This window comes from Crocuta crocuta, unplaced genomic scaffold (genome assembly GCF_008692635.1).
Source record: "Crocuta crocuta isolate KB4526 unplaced genomic scaffold, BGI_CrCroc_1.0 scaffold161, whole genome shotgun sequence".
Lineage (NCBI taxonomy): Eukaryota > Metazoa > Chordata > Mammalia > Carnivora > Hyaenidae > Crocuta > Crocuta crocuta.
Window position 1 is genome coordinate 67,916 of NW_027527937.1, and position 14,643 is coordinate 82,558.

Here is a 14,643-nt window from a genome sequence, read left to right on the forward strand (position 1 = left end):
TTATAATTATATGTATATATACATATATATGTATGTATGTGTGTGTGTGTGTATATATATATATATATACAGCAAGGGAAAGATGTGTATGCTGAAAAGTACAAAACACTGATGAAAGAAACTGAAGAAACTAATAAATGGAAAGATATTCTGTGCTTGTGGATTAGAAGAATTAATATTGTTGAAACGCTCAAAGCAATCTGCCGATTCAGTGCAATCCCTATCAAAATCCCAGTGACATTTTCACAGAAAAATGAAAATAGTCCTAAAATTTGTATGGAAACAAAAAAGGCCCCCAAAGAGCCAAAGCACACTTGAGAAAGAAGAACAAAGCTGGAGGCATCACATTCCCTGATTCAAACTATATCACAAAACTATAGTAATCAAAACAGTATAGTGTTGGCATAAAATCAGACATTAGATTAATGAAACAGAATAAAGAGCCCAGAAATAAATTCAGGCCTACATGGTCAAATAATTTATGATTTAAAAAAAAGACAAGAATATACAATGGAGAAAAAATCTCTTCAATGAATGGTTTTGGAAAAACTGGACAGCCACATGTAAAAGAATGAAACCAGACCACTCTCTTATACCATATGCAATGTATTAAAGACTTGAATGTAGGACCTGAAACCATTAAACTCCTAGAAGAAAACACAGGGGGCAAGCTCTGTGAGGTTAGTCTTATAATCATATTTTTAGGTTTGACACCAAAAGAAAAGTAAACAAAACAAAAAATAAACAAGTGCGACTGCAGCAAAATTAAAAGCTTCTGCACAGCAAAGGAAACCATCAACAAAATGAAAAAGCAACCTAAAAAATGGTAGAAATTTTTCCTAATCATACATCATACATCCAAAACATATAAAGAACCCATATAACTCAGCGGCAAAATAATAACCCAATTAACAAATGGGAAAAGGATCTGATTAGACATTTTCCCCAAGAAGACATACAAATGACCAAGAGGAACATATAAAGATGCTCAACATCACTCATCATTAGGGAAATGCAAATCAAAACCACAATGAGATGTCACCTCACACTTGTCAGAATGGCTAAAATCAAAAAGACAAGAAGTAAGGAGTTACTGAGGATATGAAGAAAAGAGAATTCTTCATGCATTGCTGGTGGAAATGCAAACTGGTGCAGCCACTATGCAAAACGGTACAAAGTTTACTCAAAAAATAAAAATAGAACTACCATATGATATGGTACCAATTGCATTTCTGGGTATATATCCAAAGGAAATGAAAACAGGATACCAAAGAAATATCTATATTCTGTGTTTATTGCAGCATTATTTACAAGAGCCAAGATATGGAATGTGTATATATATATACACAATGGAACATTATTCAGCCATGAGAAAGAAAGAAATCCTGCCTTTGGGACAACATGGCTCAACTTTGAGGGCGTGACACTAAGTGAAAAAGTCAGACAGAAAGACAAATACCATATGGTATCATTTATATGTGAAATTTAAAAAAAAATCTAACTCCTACAAAGAGAAAGTAGAGAAGTGGTTACCAGAGGCTGGGATGGGTGAGGGGTATAAAGAGATTAATACAAAGGGGTACAAATGTCCAGCTATACAATAAGTAACTTCTGAAGATCTAATGCAAGGCACAGTGATAATTGTTGATAACACTGCATTATAAAATTGAAATCTGCTAAACCAACAAAGAGCAAAGATAAAAAGATAAATAAAAAGATGTGGGGCAGTGTCCTTATGTGGGTATCAGCTCTTCAAGTTCTCTATTATTCTTGATACCTCAGTTAATAGCTGTTTATTTCTGAAAGTTGACAGATTCATGGCAATAATGGTTTAGCACATTTTAATGTTATGTCTACTTTACTTTTCTACCTTAGGAGGTTCTAAATTATTTTTGTAACAAATCGACCTTTCCCAGTGCCCACACAATAATATTACAGATTTTTACCTCAGAATCATAGAGCCAAATGTTTAGAACGTTAGAACATGAGGATTCTTAAAGATAATCATATTCCCATATTTTGCCATTGAGGAAAATGAGATGTAGTTATGTCCAGACTATAGGAACTTCCTTTGGCTGTGCTTCCAAATGTCAGTACACCGCATCTTCCCCTCTTCTGTTTTACAGGGTTGTTGCCACATCTGGATTCACTCTACTTGCAGGACTAAACCATTCAATCGTAACACCTTCCTGGGCTCCAGAAAAGAAGAGCTTCAATAAGTTTATGTCTCCTATTAGATAAAGTTTGAATCAAACCATTCTTCTTGGGTTATCTGTTGAACTGCTGGGTAAAGTCCCTGATTTTTTTTTCTTCTGACCTATTTAGAATGTACCAACCACTGGAATTCCTTATTTCTAGAGTACCAGTGCTTTGTTCTGCAATATCATGCTATGATAACTGCAATGATAAGACACTTAGATACACACACACACATACACACACAGTCACACACATATGCATGCCACACAACATACTACACACACACTCATGCACACCACCCACCCACATACAAATGCATACCACACCCACACCATACACTGCATACACGTACCACCACCCCCACACACATATACACAACACACACGACTGCATCACAGACATATCCATATCACATACTCACATACATATATGCACACCACCCCCATATATGCACATGCATACCACAAACACTGTGTATCTCACATACACTTATGCATGCACACTACAGTGATAGGCTCTGAATACAGGGTTTTGTTACATTTATACTATATTTATTCGGATATCTTATCCTTCAGTTCTGCTCATTTGTCAGGTTACTCCAATATCTGACTTTGGAGACTCTTGGGGCCTGAGCTATAACTGAGTTCCCATAAGCCAGAACCCAGGCTTTGCTGTCCACTGAGCCTGTGTGATCAGCCAGGCCTAGCTCTCTGCATGTGTCCCCTTAGGAGAACTTGGCCCTTCCTTGGGCCTCAATCCATTGCAGCCTCACATTCCCTACAAAGCCAAGCTTTGGATACTCAATCTTGACACAATAAAAAATATTTAAATGCCAATCTCTTTTGCTTGAAGTGAGTTAGCTCTTTCTCCTCTCTCCCCAATTCTGTTAATTTTAATGACTTACAAAGATGCAAGTTTAATGCATTAAACTTGTCCAGTCTCCTTACTCACTGCAGAGTAGTGCACTATTCACTAGAAAGTTATGGAATCACAGAATGAACAGATATATCTATCTATATCTNACAGTTAAATTATCAAATATTGTTGCCTTTCAAAAAACTCCAAAAGAAATGATTGCTTAGAACAAAATATTTTTGTTATGTGCACAGAATTGAAATAACTAAGATTTTACATGTCATGTTTTCTTTGAGAAGTATGTTATTGTAATTCAAGATATTTCTGAGATAGAAGGCATATGCCAAATGGTGAAATGTCAGAATTAAGATTGATCAGCATAGAAATCAATGTACAAAATTATACCTAAATTCATATGTCCTTATGTCTTCAACTATTGTAAGGAAGCATTTTTCATGGGGAAAAATAATTCAAGAAAGAACAGGATACATGGAATTGCGATCCTGTGACAGAATAAACAGGCAAACAGGTGGTAACGACAAGGCTGTGTGACGGTATTGTGAATTTTTGAGTATTTTTTTTCTTTACCATCCAGAAATTTGTCTTGGAGGAGAGAGATGAGGATAGGATATACCTCAAAACCAGAGGGAAAATAAACATGAAGGCAATATCAGTAGTTTCATCTGCAGTGAGTAAGGAGACTGGACAAGTTTAAACTTGTCCAGTCTCCTTACTCACTGCAGATTAGTGCACTATTCACTAGAAAGTTATGGAATCACAGAATGAACAGATATATCTATCTATATCTATCTATATCTATATCTATATCTATATCTATATCTATATCTATATCTATATCTATATCTATATCATCTATCTAATTCAGCTTCTTCAGCGGAGCCAGATTGAAGATCTGCATTAAAAACCCATGGTGCAAAAACACAAACCAAGGGAAGACTCTAAAGGAAACCAATTTGGAATTAATTTAGCTTTAATAGTATAGTTTAAGCCAACATTTGTATACCACAGTCTGGAAAAGCTCAACATTAAATGGTAACTCAGCAGTCACACATTTAAGGCACATGAGCTGGATCAAAAGGGACATGGGGAAAAGTTCATGCAGCAATGTCCACACACACTCAGAATCTTATATCAGCCTACACTGCGCACACAAAACAGAGAGGAACTCATTTAAGCTGCTTGCCACAGGGAGGCAGGAAGTTTCAGTAGGATAAGCAAGAGCTAAATACAAAGAGAAGTCTGTTTGTCCTGGGGCAAGTTATTTAAATTCTCTAAGCTTTGACTTTCTCACTTGTAAATTAGGGAAATAAGATGTATTGTACTTTGTAAACTAAGACTGTGAAGGCTTTAGTGCATTTAGAAACACAGTGATAGGCAACTGGGCACTCAAAAATGTGTGTTGTTTCCCTGTCTTCTTGAAAACTTATGTACAATGAAATACTGTGACAATGTCATTGAAAATTTCAAACTAGGACTGATATCTTTTTGTTAGCCTCCTTATTGGCTAGTGCTTGTTAGGGAGGAAAAACTTTTCCTCTGCCATCTGGATTTTTGCCTGAGAGCCAACAAGTCAAATGAACAAGAGAATTTAATGGAAGAAGAGGCCCACCATTATTACTAATATTTATGTGCATGAGAGTTCAATGAAAAGGAATAAAACTCAAAGAAACGGTTAGAACCTTGAGCTACACATTATTCTAATAAAGCAAAGGAAGGGTCAGTAAATCATGGGGAAGTGACTAGGAAATACATGCAGGACCTCGTGGGAAATCAAGGTTATTTTAGCAAAATTTGTGTATGAAAACTCAGTGTAGACTCTCCCTCTCTAGTGTTAAGAGTCACTCTTCTTTTCCTGCTAATGTGTGGGCAGCACCTTCAAGAAGGGAAATTTGTGCCCTACTTTAAGCAGTAAGAAATGGGGGTGGGGCTGAGGGGACAGACAACTCTTCCTGCATCTGTTGATTCTCAACTGCCTTGAGCTCAAAATAATCTTCATACTGCTCATACTGGTGTCTCAGTCCACTTAGCCTCTGACCCTTGATTTTAGCTCTGGTCATGATCTCAGGGTTGAGTTCTTCATCCAGCTCTACTCTGACTCACAGAGCCTGCTTGGTATTCCCTTTCTCTCTCTTTCACTCACCCTCCCTCTGCCCCTGAACCATTCATCCTCTCTCTCTCTCAAAATAAATAAAAACATTAAAAAAATAATACTCCTCATGCCAAAGTGGCATACATTTGGGGTGGCATATACTGACCCTTCATGTTCAACAGTTAGGTTACATACATGACTTACAATGAATGATGGAGAACTACCTGGAAAGAATTTTGTTTGAAAATGTATCTATCCTAAGACATTTCTGGGTTTCTGATTCCTGGGAGAAATCTATCAATTGTGTTCAAACACAATTCAAGACAGGCTCTTAGAAAATCTGCTGCTCACGGAACCTGAGTAGCTCAGTCAGATAAGCACCCAACTCTTGCTTTCAGGTCAGGTTATGATCTCACAGTCCCTGAGATCAAGCTCCTCGTAGGGCTCTGGCTGACAATGTGGAGCTTGCTTGGGATTCTCTCTCCCTCTCTCTTCCCCTCCCCATTTTGTGTGCATGTGTCTGTGCTCTGTTTCTCTCTCTCTAAATGAATAAACATTAAAAAAAAAATAGTTAAAAAAAAAAAGAAAGAAAAGAAAAAAGATGCTCAGAATTTCTGCCCAACCTAATAGAGGTTAAATGAATTTCCAGGTCAGCTTCTCATGTGTAATTCTCTGCATCCTGTGTCTTTGCCATGCATTTATTCTTTGTATTCGCCATTAAGATATTCTTGTGTGGTCCTAGACCAGACAAGACCTCCCGGTAGTAGTGAATATTAATGTTATCATGTAAGGAATACAATTCTGCATATGCTATTTGGGAATTCTTTTTAAAATTTTTAAATGTTTTTTTTAAATTTATTTCTGAGAGAGAGAGCATGAGCAGGGGAGGGTCAGAGAGAGAGGGAGATACAGAATCTGAAACAGACTCCAGGCTCTGAGCTGGCTGTCAGCACAGAGCCTGACATGGGGCTGGAACCCAAAAACTATGAGATCATGATCTGAGCTAAAGTCGGATGCTTAACCGACTGAGCCACCCAAGCACCTTGGGAATTTAATGCTTTTAGAATAAATAGGCTCTAGTTATTTCACTCATAGATAATTTGCTATATAAGCTTTTAATGTCTACAAAACTATAAAAAATAAGCAATTGTAACTCAGAAATTCTAGGATTCTGTGTTCATCTGGGTCCTAGAAATTATCGAAATCAGTATATAGCATTAAATAGAGTGAGACTTGTAGAAATTTTCAGTTCTTCCTCAATATTCCCATTCCAGAAACATTTAGTAATCATGCAATCAATTGATGCTGACTATATTCTTCCCTACTTTCAGGTGGTTCTCTTCCTTCTGCTACTTTCAGTTCCTAAAGACAAGGTATTTAGCTTTTCTAAAGTATGACACAATAAGAATATTTGGTTCCAATGGACTTGACATAAAGAACCTTCAAGGATTTGCCTGTGATTATGATTCCATCCCCCTTTAAGGAGGGGATGCTTAAGAAAATGTGCAGATTTATGAAGAATTTATTTCCTTGTGGTTTGTTGTTTTGTTGTTTATAAAGTTTGTTTATTAAAGGGGGCAGAGAGAGAAGGAGAGAGAGAATCCCAAGCAGGATTCATGCTGTCAGTACAGAGCTTGACATGGGGATTGATCCCACAAATGATGAACTCATGACTTGGGCCAAAATCGAGTCAGACACTTAACCAACTAAGCCACCCAAGTGCACCCACTTCCATTTTCTTTTAGTAGACTCCAACCCAACATCATATGTAATTAAAATGTTACTATATCCCATAACCTTTGCTATTCCTGTTCCTGTCCTTTCCTGACTGAAGACTGTCCACTGCAATGAATTATGCTGAACTTCGGATGATTTTGTGACAATCACAAATGAGGAACAGAGTGAGAGCACAAAGTATATATCCACTAGAGGCTTGAGGTTAGAATTCAGGACTTGGTATTTTGCAACATGCGTGTCTGGTTGGATTCTGCAGTCTCTGGATGCACTGGACAGATATGACTGCATTGGACAGATATTGGCTAGCCTGAGTCCTCCACCATAGTTCAGCTGGTGCTGGTTTTCATCATTTCCCCAGAGCATTTAAAAATGATCATTGCATTCATTATTGTGGATAGTACAGGTGGGTTTCAAAAAGTGCTTACAGCTTAGTTGAACTTTCTAATGAACAAAACTACCGGCACTAGGCTTAAGACAAACTATCTGAATCAGTAATTAAACTTGGATCCCACTTCAAACTCAGAACAGTATCTCATCTCTTGTCAGCATCTAAAGTGTACTGTTAGGGTGTCTGCAGATCATTCCTTGTCTTTTTGGAAATGTGTTTTCTTTGACTCAGTGCTGAGCAGTGAATGGTTTTGATCTCTGATGGAAAACAAAACACAGCAGGTATTACTCATATGATAGAATATTTCTGAATGTATACTATAAATGCAATGTCTCCTATAACAGAGAAGAGATTGCAAATCAGAGAGAAAGTTTCAGGTAGCAAAGCCTTAGATATCTGATAACAATTTTGTAATGTTTTCACATCCCTTTCAAACCTAGACCAAAATATTTAAAAAATTAATTTAGATTATTTATAGTCAGTTACAGACTAAACTGTGTCCTCCCAAGTTTATATACTGAAAGCCTAACCTTTGGAGATCAGTCTCATAAATAGGTAGTTCAGGTTAAATGAGGTCATAATGGCTTAATTCCATACAGTTGGTGTCCTCATAAAGAGAGGACAGGAGAAAAGGCTAAGTGAAGACACAGCAAGAAGGTGGCCATCTGCAAGCCACGGAGGGAAGCTCAGGAGAAACCATCCCTGCTGGCACCTGGATGCTGAATTCTAGACTCCAGAACTGTAAGCAAATGAATCTGCATTGTTTAACCCACCCAATTGGTGGATTTTAATATGGAAGCCCTAGCCATCTAATACATAATCCATATGGGGATTTGATTCATTTTGATTCCCAGGTTTGATATTTTAGAAAACTAACTTACAGGGTCACCTGGGTGGCTTAGTTGGTTAAGCGTTTGACTTTGGCTAAGATCATGATCTCACAGTTCGTGGGTTTGAGCCCTGGGTCGGATTCTGCCCTGACATCACACAGCTTGCTTGAGATTCTCTCTCTCTCCTCGCTTTCTACCCTCCTCCACACATGCTCTCTATAAATAAATAAAAAATAAATAAATAAGTATTTTTTAAGCAGAGGTGAGCAGCTACAAGCCAAAAATTAGTACATATACAATCAGGAAAGAGTTAGGTGCACAGTGTAGTTTCACTAAAATGTACATATTATCTTGAATAGACTTCAGTTTATCTACCTCCTTCCCCAAGATTTGGAACAGAGAAGTAAAATTTCTAGTGGTCTGTTGGCTCATTTCTAAGGAGAAAGAATGAGGACAAAGCTACAGGTTATCACAAAGAGTCATAACTCCTTGTATTAGACTCCCACTTACCACTGATACTCTCTAAAGGCAATTTGTTTTGTAGGTAAACTGAAAAAAATATCCTGCTCCCAGAACAAGATTATAAGAAGTTCTTTCTTGATCTATACTCTGAATTAAGGAGAGTAAAAGAGGAAGAAAAATGCCTTCTCTGACAATTCCTGACAACCAGCTCAGCTTCATATAAATATAAGGACAGAATAAATACCACCTATTGGTTCTAAATAGTACTAGCCAAAAATTTAAGTTAAATAAACTTTAGATTTGCTGTAGAAGGCTTGTAGAAGTGAACCATTTCTAACAGGGTCCAAACAAACTGGGTCCAAAATCATTTCCACTATGATAACATATAAGAAAATTTGCTTATGGGAAAACCATGAAACACTTGAGGAAGGAAGACATAATTAGCAAATGTTGAGAACACAACTTGCTGCAGAATTAGAATAAAAATTTTGCAGATATTAGAACTAACAAATGAAGAATATAAATATTTAATGTGTCTAATCATATTTGTCAAAAGTATAACAAGACATGTTCAGGAAGACTTGAAGAGGTAATAACCAGAACTTCTAGAAATAAACATTCTAGTAAATAAAATGTAGAACACAATGTAAAAAATTTCAACAGTCTGCAAATGGCAGAAAAAACCATGAACTGAGCTGTAAGTTGTATCTGAAAGAATATTGCAGAGCACAGTGCAGAGAGACTGATGAAATATGGAAATATGAGAGAAAGAGAAAGGTATAGGGTTGACTGGAGGGATCTAACATATATCTAACAGGACTCCATAAAGTGAGGACAATGAGAACAGAGCAAAATAAATAAAGGTAAAGAGGAAGAATCTCACACAACTGCTGAGACTCCACTTCACAGGTGTAAAAAGCCATACATATGAACAAACAAAACCCCATCCCTAAACACAGAGTATAACAAGAGGAACAATGAATATGGCAAGTTGCTTCTCAATGCAATGGATGCCAGCAGTCAAGGAAATAACATATCTGAAGTAATGAGAAAAATTATATCAGACTTAAGTCATATATACAGAAAAGCTCTTGTTCATGCGTTCACATGAATCAAAAACATACAACTTAACAAAAAAAAAACTTTAATTACAGAAGATACTTATTAAAGAAACTTCTAAAGGATATGCCTAAAGGAGATTGAAAATGATGTGAGATAGATGGTCTGGGATGCAGAAAGGAATAAGAGCAAATAAATGTTAACTGTTAAGCATATGGGTTAATCTGACATGTATCAACTATAAAACAATACCTGTGTCCGAAGAATAGAGATAAAAACAAAGCTGAAATAGAATACCAGACATTGATAGCATCTAGTTTGGGCAGAGAACAGGAGTTAATGATCCTGAGGTCCGAAAATACATGGGCAGAGGCACTGCTAAAATTATTAAAATTTGTAACGTAACTCCCCAAAGAACAGAAATAGAGAATACAGCTTCTAAAGTAACAAAGGAAAAAGAAATGTGAATAAAGAGCAGCAGTCTTAAAAGATGAGAACTCATGGAGATTATTTAAGAAGAGGGAAAAATGCAACCACGAACTATAGAAATATAATCTACATATTTTAGAAATCACATTATATATTTTTTGACAAAATACTTCCATTATAATATAAAGATGGTGGGATATGAATTTTTAAATTCCAGCATAATGAATGGATAAAAATAGCCAAATCATATAAAAATTAATCAAATGAAAGAAAGATGTTTTGTCTATATTAGTATCAGATAAAATAGACTGTAAGAATATATATGCTGATAACATTTTCTAATGACTAGGATAATATAATGATATAGACACAAGTGTGGAGAGAGCTACAAGATAACCACCATTTGATTAGAAGATATTTATGCATTAATACCAGTACCTGAAGATTTTATCAGACAAAAGTTTAGTGTGGAAAAGCAGATTTGGACTACACCATTAGTATCCTTGTCTTAGCGTCTGAGAGAAATACATAAAGTTCTACCATCCAATAATGGGAAAATTAATATCCATTCAAATCTAAAAATGGAATATTTATGAATATTGATTATACATACCACAAAGCACGTCTAAATGCATTTTAGTTTCATCATGTGAAGTGATTGACCTCTAACCAACCAAAATGGAAATAAATTAAGAAACTCTTACAAAAATAATTGAAACTTTACTGTCATAGATAAGAAGATGTAATAAGATACAGAAAACTGTTATGATATAGATAAGAATATGCTATAATAGAAAATATTAAGTACTCAGAAATACATATCAAGACTTCAGTACCCAGGCATAAACAGAATAAAAAAAAAAAAAAAAAAAAAGAATGAAAGAAAAATGTAAAACTCTTCTGAATGACAGAATGTAACAAATTAGATTTAACAAAGGGAAAGAACTTTTAGGTACCATCTAGAGAGAACATATCGGACGATGGAATTGACATGTTAGTACAGCCTCTGAACATACCCTTAGTACTATTCTTACCAAAAAGGAAGATGAAATAAGTAAACCAATGCCTTCCTTAGAAAAATAAGTTTCATAGAGAGTTTTTAAAGTGTTATATATATAAATATAATATTTTATATGGAGATTATGTTTGCAACTCATCTTTAAAATACTATGATACTTGTTTTTTTTTAATACTTGTGATAGATGTTTTTTCCAAGTAATGAAATTATAGCATAGAATTTATACATCCAATTGGAAACTATTTTCATTGCATTTCTGAGGTCTAAAAAAACTATATACCTTTTCTTGGGCCTAATTGTGTGTGTGTGTGTGTGTGTGTGTGTGTGTGTGTGTGTGTTTGTGTGAAGGTGCATGCCCACGTGAGTACTTGTGTATGTGTGTGTGTGTATAAAGGTGCATTTGCATGGTTGTGACTTTATGAAGGTGCACATACATGTGCATGTGTGTGTGATACTGTGTTCCTATTCACTTCTGAGTAAAATCAAGAGTTAGCTTGTGATGGACATAACCCTTCCTTCAATCACAGTAAAAGACTCAGGGAAATTTTTAGGGCTTATTTCTGTTGGTCTTCATCCTCCCTTGAAGTCTAGTGTCTGAGTTCTGGCCAGTTGTTGATCTTAATGGGAATAGGTCAGGAACAACCAGAACCCTCATTACTTTGCTTCAAGGGAGGTTGATCTTGTGTAGAACTGACTGAGCAGGCCCTCTACTTCCTACTAAATAATGAGGCTTCCTGAATATAATAATTACATACTAACTCCATGCAAGGAATCACTAACAGAGGTAGTAGTTGGATGGCAAATGATGCATCTGGCAAGAGTATGCAATTCCAACATTAGTTGCAGTAGCACAAAGGTTGGGCTTTCTCACAGAGTAATAAGAGGAATGTGAAAAACCTAAGTTGTTTTTTTAATTCAAAAAGGATAACAATAGCAGGAAAGAGGAGAAAATATCAAATGAGAGAAAAAATAAGTCTTCAAATAAGCAAATATAAGTATTTTTAAGCTGAGCAATAAAAGCCTAGCAATGGGCATTGAATAAAGTGGCTTTNGGAGAGGAGAGGAGAGGAGAGAAATACCAAAACACTGAGGACACCGGACCTGGCTGACATACCCAGTCAGGGCCAGAGTCAATCACAAAACAATAATACTTTCAATTTATATGCTTGTCTTCTTATGTTTATATAAATGCGCAAAGGAAAAATGCCTAATGATTTGTTTATTTTCACAAGAAGATATTTTCACAAAAGACGCCTGCTTTTCAAAAGTGAGGTGACCCTATTAGAAATGCCCAACAAGCAGTAAATTTAAAGGTACTTTGCAAATCACCCAGTTAATTAAAATTTCTATAGTTTATAGATTTCTCCATAAATATACTTATATTAATGAAACATGCTGAAGTGAGTTTGGTTAATTTTGATGAAGTCATGTTTATAATTGATTATAAGGAATAAACTGAAAAATGCATTTCTAAGTAACTAAAAAGTATTTTGCATTTAAATTCCCTGGTCCCATTACATATTGGAAATTTACTCACGTTGTAAGTGTTCCAAACTCTGAAAAAGAATTTTCTCCTTCCAGTTTTCCTAGCTAGAATATTTGATTTGTCTCAATATTTATTCTGCCCTAATATCTTCATTAATATAAGAAAAGGGAAAACTATCTCTGGTAATTATTTTTTAAAAAGAAACTCATCAAAATGGGAATTAATTAAGCAAATATCTTAGTGTTTTTAAATATTAAAAAATTATGCCAAAGATCCCTTTAAAGACATAAGCTACAAAAAATTTTGTCAACTTATTAATTTTATAAAATGAGCATTATAGTATACATGCTCACAATTTAAAAGAGCCATTTACTATCAACCATAACTCAGATGTCTCAGGAAAGTTAATATTCTGGAGCTAACTAAAAAGTGTGATGTGGTGTATTACGGGATACCCATTAACAGATTTGGCTTAATGTGTAGGTGAGAATCTATTTTCTGTCCCTGCTTTTTATAACTCTCACCTTCAAACAACATAGACACACTTAGGGTTTTAACTTCATCAAGGCCTTGATGAATAAAAATCAGACATTGATGTTTGGAAAGCCCTCTGTCCCTGGAATAGTGGAGATAGGTCAAAGAAAGCCAAGATACTGGGGGTGCATGGAGCTACAATGCACCTTGCTGGCCAGAGAATCCCAAAGTTCTCCTCACAGGACTGAGCTCCTGGTCCCTAACCTTTATCCCAGGGATTAGATAAATTACAGCTTGATTTGGGGCTGTAATTCAGCTTGGAACAGACATTTAGCCAACTAAACTCCAGAATTCCTTGCTTGGTCTCTGCCAGCATCTTCGCCCTGAAGGCTGGTTCTTGATTCTGGAATTCCTGAATCTTGTAATACTAGAATGTATCAGATTTCCCCTCACTGCCTGTGCCCCCATAAAACACGACTGCCTAGAAACTTGAGCCACCAAGCTCTTCCCCAAACCTCTTAGATACTGCTATCCACCCAATCCAGAAAAGTCTCCAGTTAGCCCTAATCTCTGAATAGGGTCTGTACTGTATTGCACTGACTTCTTCATACCTCCCATAAGGAACCACTCCATTTGTTGCATCCCTGGGTTCATGTAAGTTATTGCACTGAAATGACCTAATATATGGGATTTTTGAAGACCAATACTTTTTAAAGATTGGCCCCACTCTCCCTCATTTCTTATCATACTACCTAGTTTGTCTCAAGATTTTGGTCGCCAGAGATGTTCTTTGCATTAATACATATTCTTGGATATATTATAAAATATTTAACAAAGATGTATCAGCATCTGCTATTATATTCAACAGAGTCCCAAAGAAATAAAGCACAAGGTAGGTACAATTTTTATTCATTCCAAAAATATGTCTCAAACATCTGCTATATACAAGTCTCTAGGCTAGATACCATAAAGAAAAGATTCATTACTGGTGAGCACAGAATAAGTTTAAGCCTGATATAACATTTATTTGGGAAAGTGTACTAAAATTAAGAATACAGCAAGATGAGGGGCGTCTGGCTGGCTAAAATTGGTTAATTGTCTACCCTTGATTTCGGCTCAGGTTATTATTTCATGGTTTGGGAGATTAAGCCCTATGTTTGGCTCTGTGCTGATAGCATGGAGCCTGTTTGGGATTATCTCTCTCCCTCTCTCCACTCTACTCCTGCTCATGCATGTGTGCACTCTCTCTCTCTCTAAATAAATACACACTAAAAAAAGAATATGACTAGGTGAATTTTTACATGTTTGTACCTGTATAATTGTCACTGAAATCAACATATAGAACATTTCCAGCAACTAGAAAGTTTCCTCATGACCCTTCCCAGTCAGCACCCATCTCCTCCCCTGGGTGAACCTTTACTTTTATTTCTATCGTCATAAATATATTCCTCTTGTTCTTGAGCTTCTACATGGATTTATTCCTACTTCTCTGTGGCTGGCTTCTTTTACTCGACATTCTATAATCTATGAAATGTACTTATTTTGTGATGCCTGATAGTCATTTTTTTCCTTTTCTATTGCTGTGCAATTTTCTAT

At 35.9% G+C, this 14,643-nt stretch overlaps 1 long non-coding RNA gene across 2 annotated transcripts in view; it reads left to right on the top strand.

Annotated features, from left to right (window-relative positions):
- The first annotated feature begins 7,944 nt into the window (after positions 1-7,944).
- The window catches only part of LOC144221688 (uncharacterized), a 38,218-nt gene continuing 31,519 nt past the window's right edge, over positions 7,945-14,643 (top strand). For both annotated transcript variants that reach the window (XR_013332142.1, XR_013332143.1), the window contains exon 1: positions 7,945-8,030. This is a non-coding gene — a long non-coding RNA (uncharacterized LOC144221688). The remainder of the gene's footprint in view (positions 8,031-14,643) is intronic.